The sequence below is a fragment of the Bidens hawaiensis genome, unplaced genomic scaffold (assembly GCF_021521415.1).
Source record: "Bidens hawaiensis isolate Kalapana, Puna unplaced genomic scaffold, B.hawaiensis_p1.1 tig00001299_1, whole genome shotgun sequence".
Taxonomy (NCBI): Eukaryota; Viridiplantae; Streptophyta; class Magnoliopsida; order Asterales; family Asteraceae; genus Bidens; species Bidens hawaiensis.
In genome coordinates this window covers 3,822,935-3,839,296 of record NW_027491074.1, presented here as the reverse complement: position 1 = coordinate 3,839,296, position 16,362 = coordinate 3,822,935, and positions in this window count along the sequence as shown.

Here is a 16,362-nt window from a genome sequence, read left to right as displayed (position 1 = left end):
CGCTAAGTGAGTTCTAGTTTAACAAGTTACAGGGTTATTCTTACACGTTCTTTTATTTACAAACAACATTTCTTGCACTATTCTTACATTATTTTTATACTTTCTTACGATCATACAATTATTCTTACATTCTTGCACAGATATTATAAGGTTCTGCCACCCGACCTCTTGCACAGATATTATAAGGGTCTGCCACCCGACCTCTTGCACAGATATTATAAGGGTTTGCCACCCGACCTCTTGCACCGATATCATAGAGTCGGACACTCTATTCTTGCCCATGTATTATAGGGCCTATCACCCTGACTCTTACTATTCTTGCCCGGGTATTAGAAGGGTCTGTCACCCTGACTCTTACATTATATTCTTTCTAGACTCTTACAATCATGTTAAGTTAGACAACTAACACATACAAGTTCTAACATTTTTCTTTCATTCTTGCATTAATCATTTTCATTAATCATATAAGTATATATGATACTAGTCTTACAAGTATGCACACAGCCGCGAAAGCATTTCAAGAGAAATGGGGCTAGAGCTCACCTGAAGCCGGTTTCTCTCACCGTTAATGGTAATGCCCTTCCTTAGCTGTGCGCGGATGACTGTGCAACACAAAACGAGTGTCAATTATTTATCACTACTACCTCAAACATCTACATTACTGAACCCTCAACTAAAGGGGGTCCGGGGCATCGACCCTGTTAGCGGGGTCTAGGGGCGGCCGCCCCTAACAGGGTTCAAGGTGCAGAGCCCCTGCTAGGGTTGAGCTGCCAGGTCGACTCAGAAAAATTTTATTTTTGTTAATAGGTCCTTCATAAAAAACGCAACAGAAAATAGATTTCATGAAATTTCGCATGGCCGTTTTGCTTGGAATTTCGCATGAAATATCACTTGGAATTTCGCATGGAATTTCGCATTGAATTTCGCATGGAATTTTGCATGAGAATTCCGCTTCGCATGCGATTTCGCTTCGCATGGCGTGCGATGCAAAACTCTTGGATTTCGCATGGCATGCGATGCGAAGCCCTTTTTCATGCAAAAAACCCCTTTTTTACTTCGTTTTACAATTTTAAGGCCATTTTTCCTCCGAAATTATTTCTTAGAACCCGATTCTACTCTTTTTTATGGGTTTTTTGGGTTGTACCAACTTTGTATACCCGAGTTCTATGAGGTCCGAACGTCATCTTTTGTTCTAAAACACACTGGGAAACACTCGGCCTTATGAAACCTTTGTCGAGGAGCTCTTGAAGTTGGGACATCAATTCCTTCATCTCAGACGGCGACAAACAGTAAGGTGCTTTCGCCACGGGCTGTGCTCCTGGTATCAATTCTATCTGGAATTCTACTTCTTGCTTCGACGGCAATCCCGGAAGGTCTTCAGGGAACCCTTCTGGGTAGTCACATACTACCGAAATGTCTTTCACTTCTTTCGTCTCGACTGTAGCTTTGACAACATACGCCAGGTAGGCACTGCACCCTTGCCTTTAACAAACCTTCGGCTTTGATAATCGAAATGACATTAAGCCCTGAACTTTCTTTATCACCGTAAACCGTTACTATACCGCCATCCGAAGACTTTAGTCTTACCAATCTACTCTTACACACGATCTGAGCCTCAAATTCAGGCAACCAATCCATTCCCAATACTACATTGAATCCTCCTAAGGTCATCACGTATAGGGTAACTGGGAATTCGTGTCTTTCCAACTCTATCTTACAACTTTTAACCATTCACATAATTTTAACCGAGGTCTCACTAGCGGTTTCTATCGTAAAAGTTTCGGGCACATGACAACATTTCATCTTTGCTGTCTTACAAAACGAGGTAGCTACAAAACTCCTAGTCGTACCTGAGTCAAACAACATGGAAGCAGAAATACCATTTACTAAGAAAGTACCCGTCACAACATCGGGGATCTTTTTGGCCTGTTCCTGGGTAAGCATGTAGGCTCTCGTCTTTGGCCTGTACTGGTCAGCCACTTTCTTACCACTTCCCCCAGCATCATTGGCGGTGCATTCTCTTGCCATATGGTCAGTCTTTCCACACTTGTAACAGACAGGCTCGCTATTACAATCACGAGAGTAGTGTCGTGTCTTCCCAAACTTGTAGCAAGTGTTCACTTCTGAGCCCCACTTACACTCTCCCTCGTGCATCTTTCCACATGTCTTGCATGGCTTCCTTTCCCACACTTTCTGCTTCTTCTCTTTCGAGTTCCACAACTGAGTACCCGGTCGCTTAGCAGGAGCAACTCATTTCTTCTCTTTCTTCTCTTCCCCCACTACCACATCATCCACAGCCAGGTCATTGTAAACCATCTCTGCGATTTTGACAGCAGAGTCAAAGGTGGTAGGTTTACAGGCCCGAACTAAGGTGCGGACATTTTGTGGTAGTCCCCTCAAGTAGCACTTGATCCTTTTTGCCTCGGTGTTCACCATGTCAGGGACAAGTCGTGACATGCGATTGAACTTAGTGGTGTACTCACGGTGAGTCATCTTTACTTCTTTTAGAATCAGGAACTTCATCTCCGCCCTCTCAACTTCAGCATCCGCATAGAACTTCTTCATGACCATCTCCTTCAAATCTTCCCACCTCAAAGCTTCGATCTCAGCAACATTCTTCCATTGCTCTACCGTCTCCCACCAAAACATAGCTTCATCCCCAAATGACTGGGTAGAAAAACCCACTGCTTGGTTGGGGTGACACTCGCTAATTCGGATAACCTTGTCCATCGCGGTTATACATTGGAGAGTAGCGATTGCATCCCTTGTACCAGACAGTTTTAGCGGGTCACAACCCTTAAACAACCTGTTGCTACTACGGCCTTTCTTACCATCACCGACCTTCAGAGACTCATCTTCACTTGATTCCTTCTTCTCAGCCTCTACGTCCTTCTAACTACCCTCCCCAGTCTTCTCAACAGTTTCTGCACGGCTCCTAATTGGCTTTTCGTTTTGAAGTTGCTGCACTACAGTAGCTACTTCTTGGGCAATAGCAGCTTGAATCGCCGGGTCAAGCTGATTTTCTTCGTCTCGCATAGTCACACTTCTCTCTTCATCAGACTCGACAATCGGTTGCTCGGGGGCTATTTGGGTAACACGTGGTCTACCACGGTGACTCGTGCGACTTCCTTGTCCAGTAGTCTTTTTAGCACCAGCCATTTCTAAAAGAAAACACAAACGTCATCACTTCAGGAATTGTTTAGTACAGGAATAGTAAGGCTAACAGGTAATAACAGTGGCCAGTTGTGATTAGCTGATCACATTACTCTTCGTGTCTTACACACTTCCCTTGTGAGTCCACTTGTGCTAGTTTCCACATATAATAGTTGGTTGATCACACGTTTCACATCTTCACACACAAACAAACAAATTCTACATCTAGGTATTAAGTTAGCTTTCTTACTCCTTTACTATACACAAGATCATGATCAACTTACACAAGTTGATTACTTTCTAAGCTTTCTTGGGAGACACATGGCATTCTTGGACTGGCATCTTCTTTCTTTTCATCCTTTAGTCCCATTCTCTGTTCGAGTCTAAGCAAGTAGGATGCTTATTCTCTCGAAATTATGCCCTGATACCAACTTGTAAGGTCCCGTCCCCGGTAACCCTACTTTGGTGTTGGATTTACTTATAAACACAGTTCTAAAATCAGAGTTAATTAAAAACTTTTCGCAGAATACTTAGTATTAAACATTCTTACATAACATAAGTACTTTTCTCAACAAAATACATTAACTCTTAAACAATAACATAAACGACACGTGAATCTTCCGTCTTCGATGCCAGTCTCCATCCATTTGCCACGTGTCCCACCTCAAGCAACATGCCTCATGCTACTCACCTGCGTGCATACTAAAAGTCAGCTACGCTGAATAAGTTCTAGTTTAACAAGTTACAGGGTTATTCTTACACGTTCTTTTATTTATAAACAACATTTCTTGCACTATTCTTACATTATTTTTATACTTTCGTACGATTATACAATTATTCTTACATTCTTGCACAGATATTATAAGGGTCTTCCACCCGACCTCTTGCACAGGTGTCTGCCACCCGACCTCTTACACAGATATTATAAGGGTCTGCCACCCGTCCTCTTGAACCGATATCATAGAGTCGGCCACTCTATTCTTGCCCAGGTATTATAGGGCCTGTCACCCTGACTCTTTCGTTAAACTCTTACTATTCTTGCCCAGGTATTAGAAGGGCATGTCACCCTGACTCTTACATCATATTCTTTCTAGACTCTTACAATCATGTGAAGTTAGACAACTAACACATACAAGTTCTAACATATTTCTTTCATTCTTGCATTAATCATTCTCATTAATCATATAAGTATAGACGATACTAGTCTTACAAGTATGCACACAGCCCCGAAAACATTTCAAGAGAAATGTGGCTAGAGCTCACCTGTAGCCGGTTTCTCTCACCGTTAAACATTAAATTATGAAATTTAATTTAATGAGTCCCTGTTCAAATTTGGTAATTTTTCGTAATTAAATTTCATTAAATTAAATTTCATAATTTAGGTGTTAGAAGCTGTTATAGTTTGCAGAAATCTCAAAATTAAATTTGTATTTCATATACATTTATAAAATGTAAAGAATATGTGCATAAAAAACATCAGAGTGATTTGGACTTATGTTCTTAATCGTTGTAAATATAATAGAGTATACATAAACAAATAATAATACTATAGAGCGAGGATAGCAAAACTACCCACGGATCCCTTATCCGACCCGCGGATCGTCAAAAGACATCCGCCACCCACAGATCCATTATCCAACCCACGGATCATCAAAAGACATCCACACGAGGAACACGTGGACTTGCAAAGACATCCATAATCCAAAACACGCTTCGCGGATCTCCAGTTGTAACCCGCGGATTACCAACGAGCATCCGCAGGAGGAATCCACAAGCAACACAAGGGACTCATCACGCACATGATTCCCACGTGATATGGAAGAGCAGTTGCAACAAACTATTTCTAGAAGATTCCATCAATATCTCATGATAGCGACATCGACCAATGGAAAGAAGACACCTGGACACGTAATTGCCATCCCACAACGTGCACAGGTAATTGCTACACCATAAACGGGTCCAGACTGTCACATCCAATAAAGGCTCGACACGTGTCCATTCAGGTAGAGAAGGAATAACCTGATAGTGACAACGCCACCAATTACCTTCCCTCCACCTCCGGCTATAAATACGGAGATCATCTCTTCAAGGTATGGATTCACATTCTCAAGCCTCAAGCAATTACATCCGGTATCTTACTTATTCCGATCAAAGTACGATACTTATTCTCACACCGTAGGGTGGTTACGGGAAGACCCCCACTCTGTCCTTCCCGTAACGAGACTCAACGGTGTTCTGTTTTGCAGGCACTAGCTTAGATCTGTTCTCATAGCGCTTCAGAATACTCACATCTGAGGAAATACCCTATCAGACTATCCAGTTTGACTTAGTGTTTCTTCAAATACTAATTTCTTGAGATTTGTTTTGGAACTTCCTATTAAATACGGGATCAATATAAACATTTCGTTTCTCAATTTTTAAATTAAAAAAACAGTTATGATTTATTTTGTGTTGTATGCTCTTGTTGCTTTTCAAGGGAGTAAAATACAAAGTAAAACAAAAAAAAATAAAAAAAACAATGAGAAGTGTGATAAGTAATTTAATCTGGTAATCTTAGATTTAATAGTTGTGATTAATTAGAGAATAAAAAAATGTAGAAAGCATATATGGAATAGTCTATATTTATGACTTTCTCTCTTCACATGCAAGGCACATGATTCTTTCATCATTTTAAAACGTTTATAATTTTTTCATACAACAATTTAAAAAAAATTCACCATGATAACAGACATTTTTTATCTTTAATATGAGTAGCATATTTTTGTAAAAAAATAAAAAAAAATTAGTGGGTTTTTATGTATTGTGTTATTGGTTGTCATTATGTTTTTTTTAATTGAGTTTTCTACATTGTGTAATAGGTTATGGTCATTGTGTTTTACAATGGGTACACATATTAAAGATTAAATTTAAAGCAAAAGGTACGTCATTGTGTCTTTATGCTCATTATTTTGTCTATTGTTCGTTGTTGTGTCTTTATACTCATCATTATGTTTTAGTCATTATGTACTACGCTCATTGTGTATTATGTTTAGGTCATTGTGTTTTACGTTTCAGGTCACTGTGTAATATGTATTCACCATTGTGTTTTATCTTTTATGTTATTGTGTAATATGCATTGATCATTGTGTTTTATACTTTCATGTATTAGATATAGTTGTCATTTTATTATTATAACATATTACAATTACACAATGGTGTTATTTCACCATAAAAAAAGACACAATGATAAGCATAAAAACATAATGATAAATAGAATGACACAATGATAAACATAAGATACAATGACAAACAAAAAGACACAATGACATATTTTTTTAATTTTTTTTATAAAACAAAGCCATGCTCATATTAAATATAAAAAACGCTTATTATTATTGTGAACTTTTGAAAATGATGGGGGGATTAGCATGTGTCATGCATACGAGTACAGAAAATCTGTGTTTTTCCTTTTATGTCTTTTCTTATTTGGTCCACACTTGACATATGACAATAAATTATAACTTCTCATACTTTTTATTTGTCTTACTCTTTATAGAATAACTCAACCCTGCTTTTCGATACATATATCAACTATGATTTCAAATAAAAACTATAAAACTATTATAACTAAATGACTAAATTTTTAAACTTTGATTGACTCACAGAAAAAAAAGGGGGGGGGACTCTATTTGTAGAGTAATATCTGTAATATATATATATATATATAGGGGGGATCAAGAGAAAACTCACCTTTAGAGAAAAAACTTAAAAACTCCTAAAAACTCCTAAAGAATTATTTTTAATTAAAAATAAAAAAATATTTTCAAAATTATGTTTTAGCCATTATTCTTATATTTCACTCGAAAAATATAAAAAAATTAAAAAAATTAAAAAAATAAAAAAACCGCTGTAATGCACATACATATTATTGTGCGATACCGTTGTATTACACATGTGTATTACTATGTATTTTTGAGTTTAATAGTGTTTTATTGTATATATATTCAATATTTGTGTATTGTATATGTGTAGTAGTGTTGTATTATATGGAAAAAAAATAATAAAATAAAAGTCGTTGTGGTGCATATGTGCGTTAATGTTGTATTACACATACGTACTAATGTGTATTCGATGTGTGTATTAGTCTTATATTGCATATATACAATGGTGTGTATCAAATATGTGCAATAGTGTTGTATTCTATGCAATACAAACACTTTTGCATGTATGCAATGCACACTATTACACATGCGCACTATACTGACGAGGTTACTGACAGGTTTTTTTTTTTTTTTTTGGAACCAATAACAACATATAAGAATAATGGAAAAAAAGTGACTTCAAAAAATTTTTTTTTAAAAAGTTAAAAATAGTTTTTTAGAAGTTTTTAGGAGTTTTAAGTTTTCTCTTTAAAAGGAGTTTTCACTAGAACCCACCCCTATATATATATATATATATATATATATATATATATATATATATATATTAATGAAACCCCTAAAACCCTACGTGTTGCGATGTGGTCGCTCCCCCTTTTATGGAAGCCACCAGATTGCTTGATTTTTAAATGGAAACCGCTCATTGGTTTAACCAAATTCATTGGTATGGGTCTTATCAAAACCAGATAGCTCTTAAACGGGGTATATATCTCATTAAATTAAAAATTAATCTTACCAATTATTTGATATGAAAATACTATAAAATATGGATATACTAAAATTTAATATCCAATTTAAAAAGAAAAAGATATTATTTATATCTAATAAACAATTTTATAGTAAAAAACATAAGCAGGTCATGGGTCAACAAATCCGGATAGCTTTTAAACAGGTTATAACATATCATTTATTTATGAAACGCTTTCATCATCGAACCCTAAGTATATTATTAACTTTCTTACAATAAAGAAAATTAAAATTCCAAAAAATAAATATTAAAAAACAAAAAATGTAAAACAACAATTATCTCAAGCCATCAGATTATTTTATTTGTAAATGAATGATTCTCACGTATTTGACCCGAATTCACAGGTAAAGGTCTCACTAAACTCAGATAGCTCTTAAACGGGTTATAACATCTCATTATATTAAAAATTAATCTCATCAAATATTTGATATGAAAATCCAATAAAATAGGGATATACTAAAAATTAATATCCTATTTTATTTAAAAAAAAGATATTATTTATAATTAAGAAACAATATTATAATAAAGAAAATAAACAGGTAATGGATATCACCAAACCCAGATAGCTTTTAAACCAGATTATAACATATCATTTATTTGTGAAACCATTTTATCATCAAATCTCAAGTATATTAATTATTAACTTTTTTACAATAAATAAAATTAAAATCCAAATATATATATAAATATTAAAAACGAATAATGTAAAACAACACCCGTAATATGGGAGATAAAATCTAGTGTGTGTGTATATATATATATATATATATATATATATATATATATATATATATAAAAGAGAAAAGTTTCCACAATATCGAAATATTATTGAATTATAATCAAATAGTGATTTTCAAAAGTTTTAATTAATTAGTTATTTTCATTTGAATGATATTTTTATAAAAAAAATTGTATTCACAACTTAATAGGTAAATTTAGAAGAAACTGAGTATATAATATTTTATACGGGTGCTTCTCTCTACACACACAATCTAGCTTTTGCTGGGTAATTCTGTCACACTTTATGCTTTCTTCGCTGTGTGCAAAGCATATATACTTACCTTAAAGACGTCCATTGTGCATCCAATCCTTTCTAATACTTTTATTTCATCCAAAGAATCATTAGTCGTATGGTGAAGTGATTATTAGTTTAGAAAATACAAAAGTTCAAACGAAAATCATTAGATAAAAGAGAAACACGTATTTTAAATATTGAGTAATATGTTAAAAGGCATCGAATATCTCACTTTTCTTATTTCTATTCAACAGTGAATATCTAATTATCTATTATCTTTTGTAATCTTTGAAGAACGATGAACAGAAAGAAAAGAAGGAAAAAGACAGGAAAGAAAAATTTATTTCAATCAGAACGAAAGTTACAAAACAAGAAAACAAGCAAATTGTATATATAGCCTAACATATACGGGCGTATATGTTGCCGTATAACATATACTCTGTATATGTTCACATCGTATAACATATATACGTTCACATCCTCCCTCAAGTTGGAGGTTAGAAAACCCCAACTTGCATAACAGCGAGTGAAAATGAGGTCCTGGTAAGCTCTTACTAAAAAAGTCAACAGGCTGATCCTTTGTGTTTGTATGCACCAAACTCTAATCCCTCTTGCAACTTTTCGCGAACAAAACGACAGTCAATTTTAATGTGTTTAGTTCGTTCATGAAACACAGGATTCTTGGCAATATAAATTGCAGTTTGACTATCACATTTAAGCATGACAGGAGTAATGTTAGGAACATTGAATTCTGAGAGAAGTCTTGTCAGCCAAGCAGGTTTAGCAGTCACCCGTCGAAGAGATCGGTACTCAGCTTCAGCTGAGCTCAAAGAAAGAGTTAGTTGGTTTTTAGATTTCCAAGAAATCAGAGAGCCCGCAAGAGAAACATAAAAACCACTGACCGATCTGCGAGTATTAGGATATGTAGCCCAGTCTGAATCACATAATGCTTGCAGATCAAAGGAATGATTATTATTGAAGAATAATCCCTAAGATAAGTTCCTTTGATATATGAGAGGGTATGAAGCGCGACATTCCAATGAGAAATCCTTAGATCTTGCATAAATTGACTTAGAAACTTAACAACAAAAGCAAGATCAGGCCGAGTATGAGTAAGGTAATTAACTTTACCAGCAAGTTTCCTGTATTGTAAAGGGGTCATCAAGAACAAGTCCCTCATGAGCGTTAAGTTGTAAATGATGAGGCAATGGTGAGTTTGTGACAGTAAGATTGGAAGTACAAATTCAGAAAGCATGTCCTTATCAAACTTTTGTTGGCACATGATAACACCTTTTGTTAGTGCATGATTTGTTGTCTGCAGCTGATCGAATAGGTTAGGAGTATTTTAGTCTATATCTTTATTAAAAAATGACCCATTCGCTATTGATTGTGCAACGAATGAGGTCCATTCGTTAGGCTAAGCTGCTCATTCGTTAAGTTAGGAGCACATACGCTAAGGATGTAGCGTATGTGGCTCATTCGTTAAAGTAAGAGCTCATTCGCTAAGGGTTTAGCGAATGGAGGCTCATTCGTTAAAGTAATGCCCATTAATTAAGCGTGTTTAGCTAATGGGAGCTCATTCATTAACTTGTTTAACGAATGAGGTTATTTATAACAAATGAGAGCTCATTCGTTAACGGGATCAGCCCATTCTTAGTGGCGTTTAACGAATGAGAGCTGGGCCTATAAAAAGGTGGATCTTGTTCATAATGTAAGTGAGTTTTGGCTTAATGTATTAATGTAACGTTACCATGCCGAATTCTCACCATGATTAACTTACACGTATTGATGTATCCAATTGTGACCAGATCCGGGCTCGTTTAACGTATTTACACCTTTAGTAGTATAAAGAACTTCCATACCCAAAAAAGTAATTAAGGCTTCCAAGATCTTTGATTTTGAAAGTTGAGTCTAGGAAAGTCTTGAGATTATAGATCTTTTTCAAATTGTTCACAATAACTAATATACCATTGTCTAGAAGCCTGTTTTAAACCATATAAAGAATTTTGAAGTTTAAGCACTTGATTATCAGAAAGCTGCATACCAGGTGGTGGTAGCATATATATATATCTTCATCTAAATCACCATGAAAAAAAGCATTATTAACATATAACTGAATTAGAGGCCAACTTCTTTTTGTAGTGACAACAACAAGGCTTCTGATAGTAGTCATCTTGATAACAGGAGAAAAAGTTTCATTGTAATCAATCCCCTTTTTTTGAGTATCTCCTCTCACCACCAATCTAGCTTTACAACATTCAACCGTCCCATCTACTTTGCGTTTAATTTTAAACACTCATTTGTATTTTATAGCCTTCTTTCCAGGGGAGATCAGTAACAACCCAAATATTATTGTTTTCAAGAGCCTGAAATTCAACTTTCATGGCATCTTGCCATTTAGGAATGTCGGCAACTTTCTTATAAGAAGTAGGCTCATGTAAATAAGAAATCTCTTGGGTAAGAGACTGTCTGGAAGAAAGAATATGAGAAAAAGAGAAAGAGATAGAAGAGGAAACCGAATTAGTGACAGTGTGAAAACAATGATGAGAAGATTCAGAGTTAAATATAGTCATTTAAGTATGAGGGCGGAACAGAAATTCTCAAAGATCTTCGAACAGGACCAGGGATAAGAGTAGAAGATGAAGGACCAGGAACAAGATTTAGAGCAAGATCAGTAGGAGAAGGTGAAGGATTAGGAGCAGGATCAGTATAAGAAGTAGACAAGGGATCATTAAAAAAAACGATTGATAAGATCGATAGATGGGAAAATCAAGCTAACTTTGGATTTACTTATAGAAGGAAATAAAGCTTCAAAAAAAAGCATCTCAAGATATAGCAACTTTGTTTATGTCAAGGTTATACAATTTGTATGCCTTTTTACCAAAAGGATAACCCAGAAAAACACAACGCACAACCCTTGGTTTGAGTTTATCTCTTTCATGAGATAAGGTGGAAGCATAAACAAGGTAGCAAAAAGACTTCATACGTGCATATGAAGGAACCACTACGAAAAATATGCCATATAGTGACATAAAAACTGTGCTACTAAAAAGCAAGAAAGTGCCACCAGAAGCCCCTGTAAGAATGTGTAGCACACAAAATAAGTGTCACTAGAAGTGGTGATGCTAAAGCCTTTTAGTGTCACTTTTTCGATATGCCGCACAAAGTTTTTAGGCTTATTGTGGCATTTTTTTAACCACAATATAAAAAGGAATTTTGTGGCATAATTTTTTTACTTTTAAAAAGTAATTCTAGTTCATATACATGCTAGTTTTAGTGATATTTTTTTTACCACAATCTAAAAACAACTTTTGTAACACAAAGTTTGTGTCAGTAAAAGTGTTTCTATTTAAATATATGTACTATATTTAGTGACACATAACTTTGCCACATAAATCACAATAATTACAGTATAAAATATAAAACAAAACTTCAATAGAATTGTAAATATAGAAATCATAATATTATAAGTTTATAACTTAGATAGCATGTTCAATTCGAAACATATTCCAAATGTTAGAAGAAAAAAACTGTGTAATAAATAGCACATTCGAATTACATGATTAGTCTGAACATTCTTTTGAATCAGAATTTCGCTTTCACAAAACTTAACTCCAAAGCTTCTCATGACATCTACCTGCCATCAACAACATATAAACAAACATTAGTATTGATTAAGAAAAACTATAATTTTTTTCCTTAAAAGTCATTGTTCTTGAATAAAAAAAACATGCATAAGAAAAAAGCCCGAACGCCAAACAATTAGATAAAAAAAACATATAATATGCGCGGCTATTTATAATTGGCCCGAACAAAAATTTAATATATTACCTTGTAAGGTCAACAAAAATTTAAAGATCAATCTTCCAAACTTTTTTCTTACCCAATAAAATGAAAAGTTTTGGCTAATCAAGGCGCTGGCAAAAAAGCTAGGAGTAACTAAAAACCTACACTCGATAATGTTCAAGAGACAGTTCTCCTGATTCAGCTAGCTTCGATGGTAATCATAGACTCATGGTATGCAGAAAGGCATTAAAATATAGATAAGTGTTTAAAAAAAAGGTTGCACCTACATTTGTGAAGTTGATTGCTAGATCATATGTAAAAAACTGGCATCACCTTTTTAAAGAGGTATGCAAATCAAAAAGAGTAGTGAAAGATGAGCCACTCAACAATGAACCAACACAAAGTTAAGTTACTGTAATGTTATAGATATCACTCCAAAAACCTCAAATTAGTTGACAATGAAAACATGCTTAAAAGAGTCAAGAATCATGATATTCAACTTACTGTAATGAATCTACATTGGACAGGAGTGACTTTTTTTTCAAGGTTGCCTTTTTTTTAATCTCAATACTCATGAAAATGTAGTTTATGCACATTACCTTGAGATCCTTATGCTAAAACTAGAAAAGTCAATATATTTTATGTGCTTTTAGTAAAATGGAATCTTTAAATTTGGGTTTGTAGAATTCTACCTTGTATCACTAGACTTAAACAATGAGTTTTTTTATTCATTTTACAGCACTTTTAAAATCCAGATAGTTTTTTTTTAACAGATTATGAATATATATATATATATATATAATGGGTTAGTTTCATTTAAGAACTCAAAAAAAGTTAAAAATTTTTTAGAAACTCTTAAAAACCATATATTTTTTAAATTCTTTTTATATAATAACATTATTTGAGAGTAGTTTTATCATATTTGATATATAAATTTTAATTGACATATACAAATCAAAAGTTTACATATATATAAAATTTATGCAATAACAAACTTACATATGTGTAAAAGAAAACTAGATGTGTAAAAACTAATTTGTATAATTGTAATCATATATATAAATATAAAAAGTGATAACACTACACTCAAATAATATTAATATACAAAATTTTTTTATGAAAAACGTTAGTTATTAAGAGTTCTTAAATAATTTAAGAATTCTATAATGATACTCATCCTATATATATATATATATATATATATATATATATATATATATATATATATATTTGTTATTTTGATTTGTTAAAAATTGACTCGTTATCCCAAACCTATTTTGGTTAGAATCCCATTTCTACCCGAACACATTCTAACCTGCTACCTAACCAAGCTGTTTTGCTAGACCTATCCAAAACTAATTCTACTAGTTCCACCTTGTCCAATACATATAAAAAAGAATCTGTTGTGTAACCTTCTCTACACAAAAAAAAAAGGAAAGAAAAACACTTAGAACTTGTATTTTCTTCATACCCAGCCCAAATAAACTGTTTGGAGCAGTATTATCTAAAATAAATCTCTTACCTCTCCACATCTACAAATTACAAAGTCAAGTTGTAGCAGATACTCTAGTAATTAGCAAAAGGTATTCCTCTTTTTAGTGAAACCTGAAAAAAAATGACATATAATATGATATCTAAAAAAATATGATACCTTTTTTTTAGCTAAATACAAGTCTTCTCATGATTGTTTTAGCTAAATACAAGTCTTCGAGTGATTGTTTTCAAAAGTGATGATTTTAATCATGGTGTTGATTGGCTATTTGCTATGGGGTTTTCTTTAACATGAAAAAAAAATCCAAACATTTAATTTTCCATAGGAATGAAGTGTTGCTTTTATTAATGCTTTTGAGTTTTTATATCAGTTTATTATGAACTATAATTAAAAACCTAAACTACAAATTAAAGAAATCAAAAGTGCATATAAACTGATCAAACTACAACAGGCTACTGAAATATAGATCACTCAATTGAACATCAATAACTAGCGATCATGTAAAATGTAATGAGCAGTTGTAAAATTGGTGTATATGACCAATACAGGTTCCATGTGATGAACCCTTAGCACTTATAGTGACAAATTGTCTATAGCTACCTGCAGTTGGGCTACAATTTCTAGATGGTCAGAGGTGACTCTTCACTTAGCTAAAAAGTCTTAGGCGATCATTGACAAGATTCAATCAATAGAGTGGCAAAACTTAAGGAAATGAAGAAGGCTGTTGTTTTCTATACGTGGTGCAGTGGTGGGTGGAATTATTGTGTTTGAAGCTAATAACAAAAGGAAAAAAAACAATATTATCAAATCTAAGGAAATTCAAGAAAGACATCAAAAGGCTATGTTACCATTGGGTGAAGAATAGTGTAAACAAGTAGGGTTGAATAGGGAAAAATGATGCTCTTTTTCGTTTTGAAAATTGTGTGATTGGTGAATGTAATCAGGTTTATTGTTGTATAGGTTTTTTTTTTGGTTTTTTCTTTTTTTTTCAAGAACAACACACACTTGAGAGATCCCTGGATATTGCTTTTGTTAAATTTTCGCCTCTAGAGAGACTCGAACCCTTACTACTCACAGGAAGGAAACTCTTAGGGAAAACCTCTCAGATTACTAGCTTCTAGAGTGGAGATGACGTTTATAGCTAGGTGTATACTAAATTTTGTTTTTTCAACAATAAAATGGCTATTAAAAAACATTAAGTCTAAGAAGATGACATACCCTATGGTCATTGTCAATAATGAACAAGCAAAGTCATTTTAAGTTAAATGACGGTCATAGTTAGTGACGACTGCCAAACATTGATGCATTAGTTGATGTAAACTATTAATTTAGTAAATCGCAATACTTTAATGAAAATTAAATTTAAGTATAATTTTCTATGTAAAACAAGTTATTAAAAACAACAACTAGGCTATATGATATACGATGCTTTACACCGGCCCAGTTAGGCCGTACGGTGTAATATCATGCCTCGGACGTTAATGAAGTACCACCCTGACAAGGTGTTAACTGGCATCAAAGCCTCGCCACCTAGCATGTAAATGAAGACGAGGTTATTAATATGCTATTGAAATTAATGCCTTAAGCCCTTAACCAAGTGATTTGGTCCACGAATTTTAAGCAGCCACTCGACCCTATCTTTTTCACATTCTAAACTTAATTATTATAACTAGCTGGGTAGGAGTTAAGTATTACGCATTGGGTTCATTGATACAGATGTCTAGATGTTCCCCACGCGTCTTGCACGAGGAGCTTGGCAACATCGGATATATAAACACATCATTATGAATATAAATTCGACACAAAAAATTATCTAAGGGGCGTTGTGCGGTGAGCTTGGTAACGTACCCGAATATTAAAGCGCATATATGCAAACACATCGTAATGACAATCAATTCGACACAAAGAAATATCTAAATACCAAAAAACTTGGTCGATATCAGTTCGGCTCATTACGATATCGATGCGACACTGAAACTCTGTATGCTTACGATACACAAAAAGATATTCTATAAAATAAACATGTCGTAAAACTATCATATCTTACCGTCATAAAAGAAATGTTAATAACTTAAATATATGAATAATAACAAAAATCTACGTCGAAAGAAAAAACAAATGTTAAACTTTGAGTCAAAATTGCAAAGTGAACATACTTTAGCAAAATAAAATTGTATGACTCAAATTAAAATAGTTTAACTCTCATTAATATTATTCACAAATTTTTTAAAAAGAACATATGCATTTTATA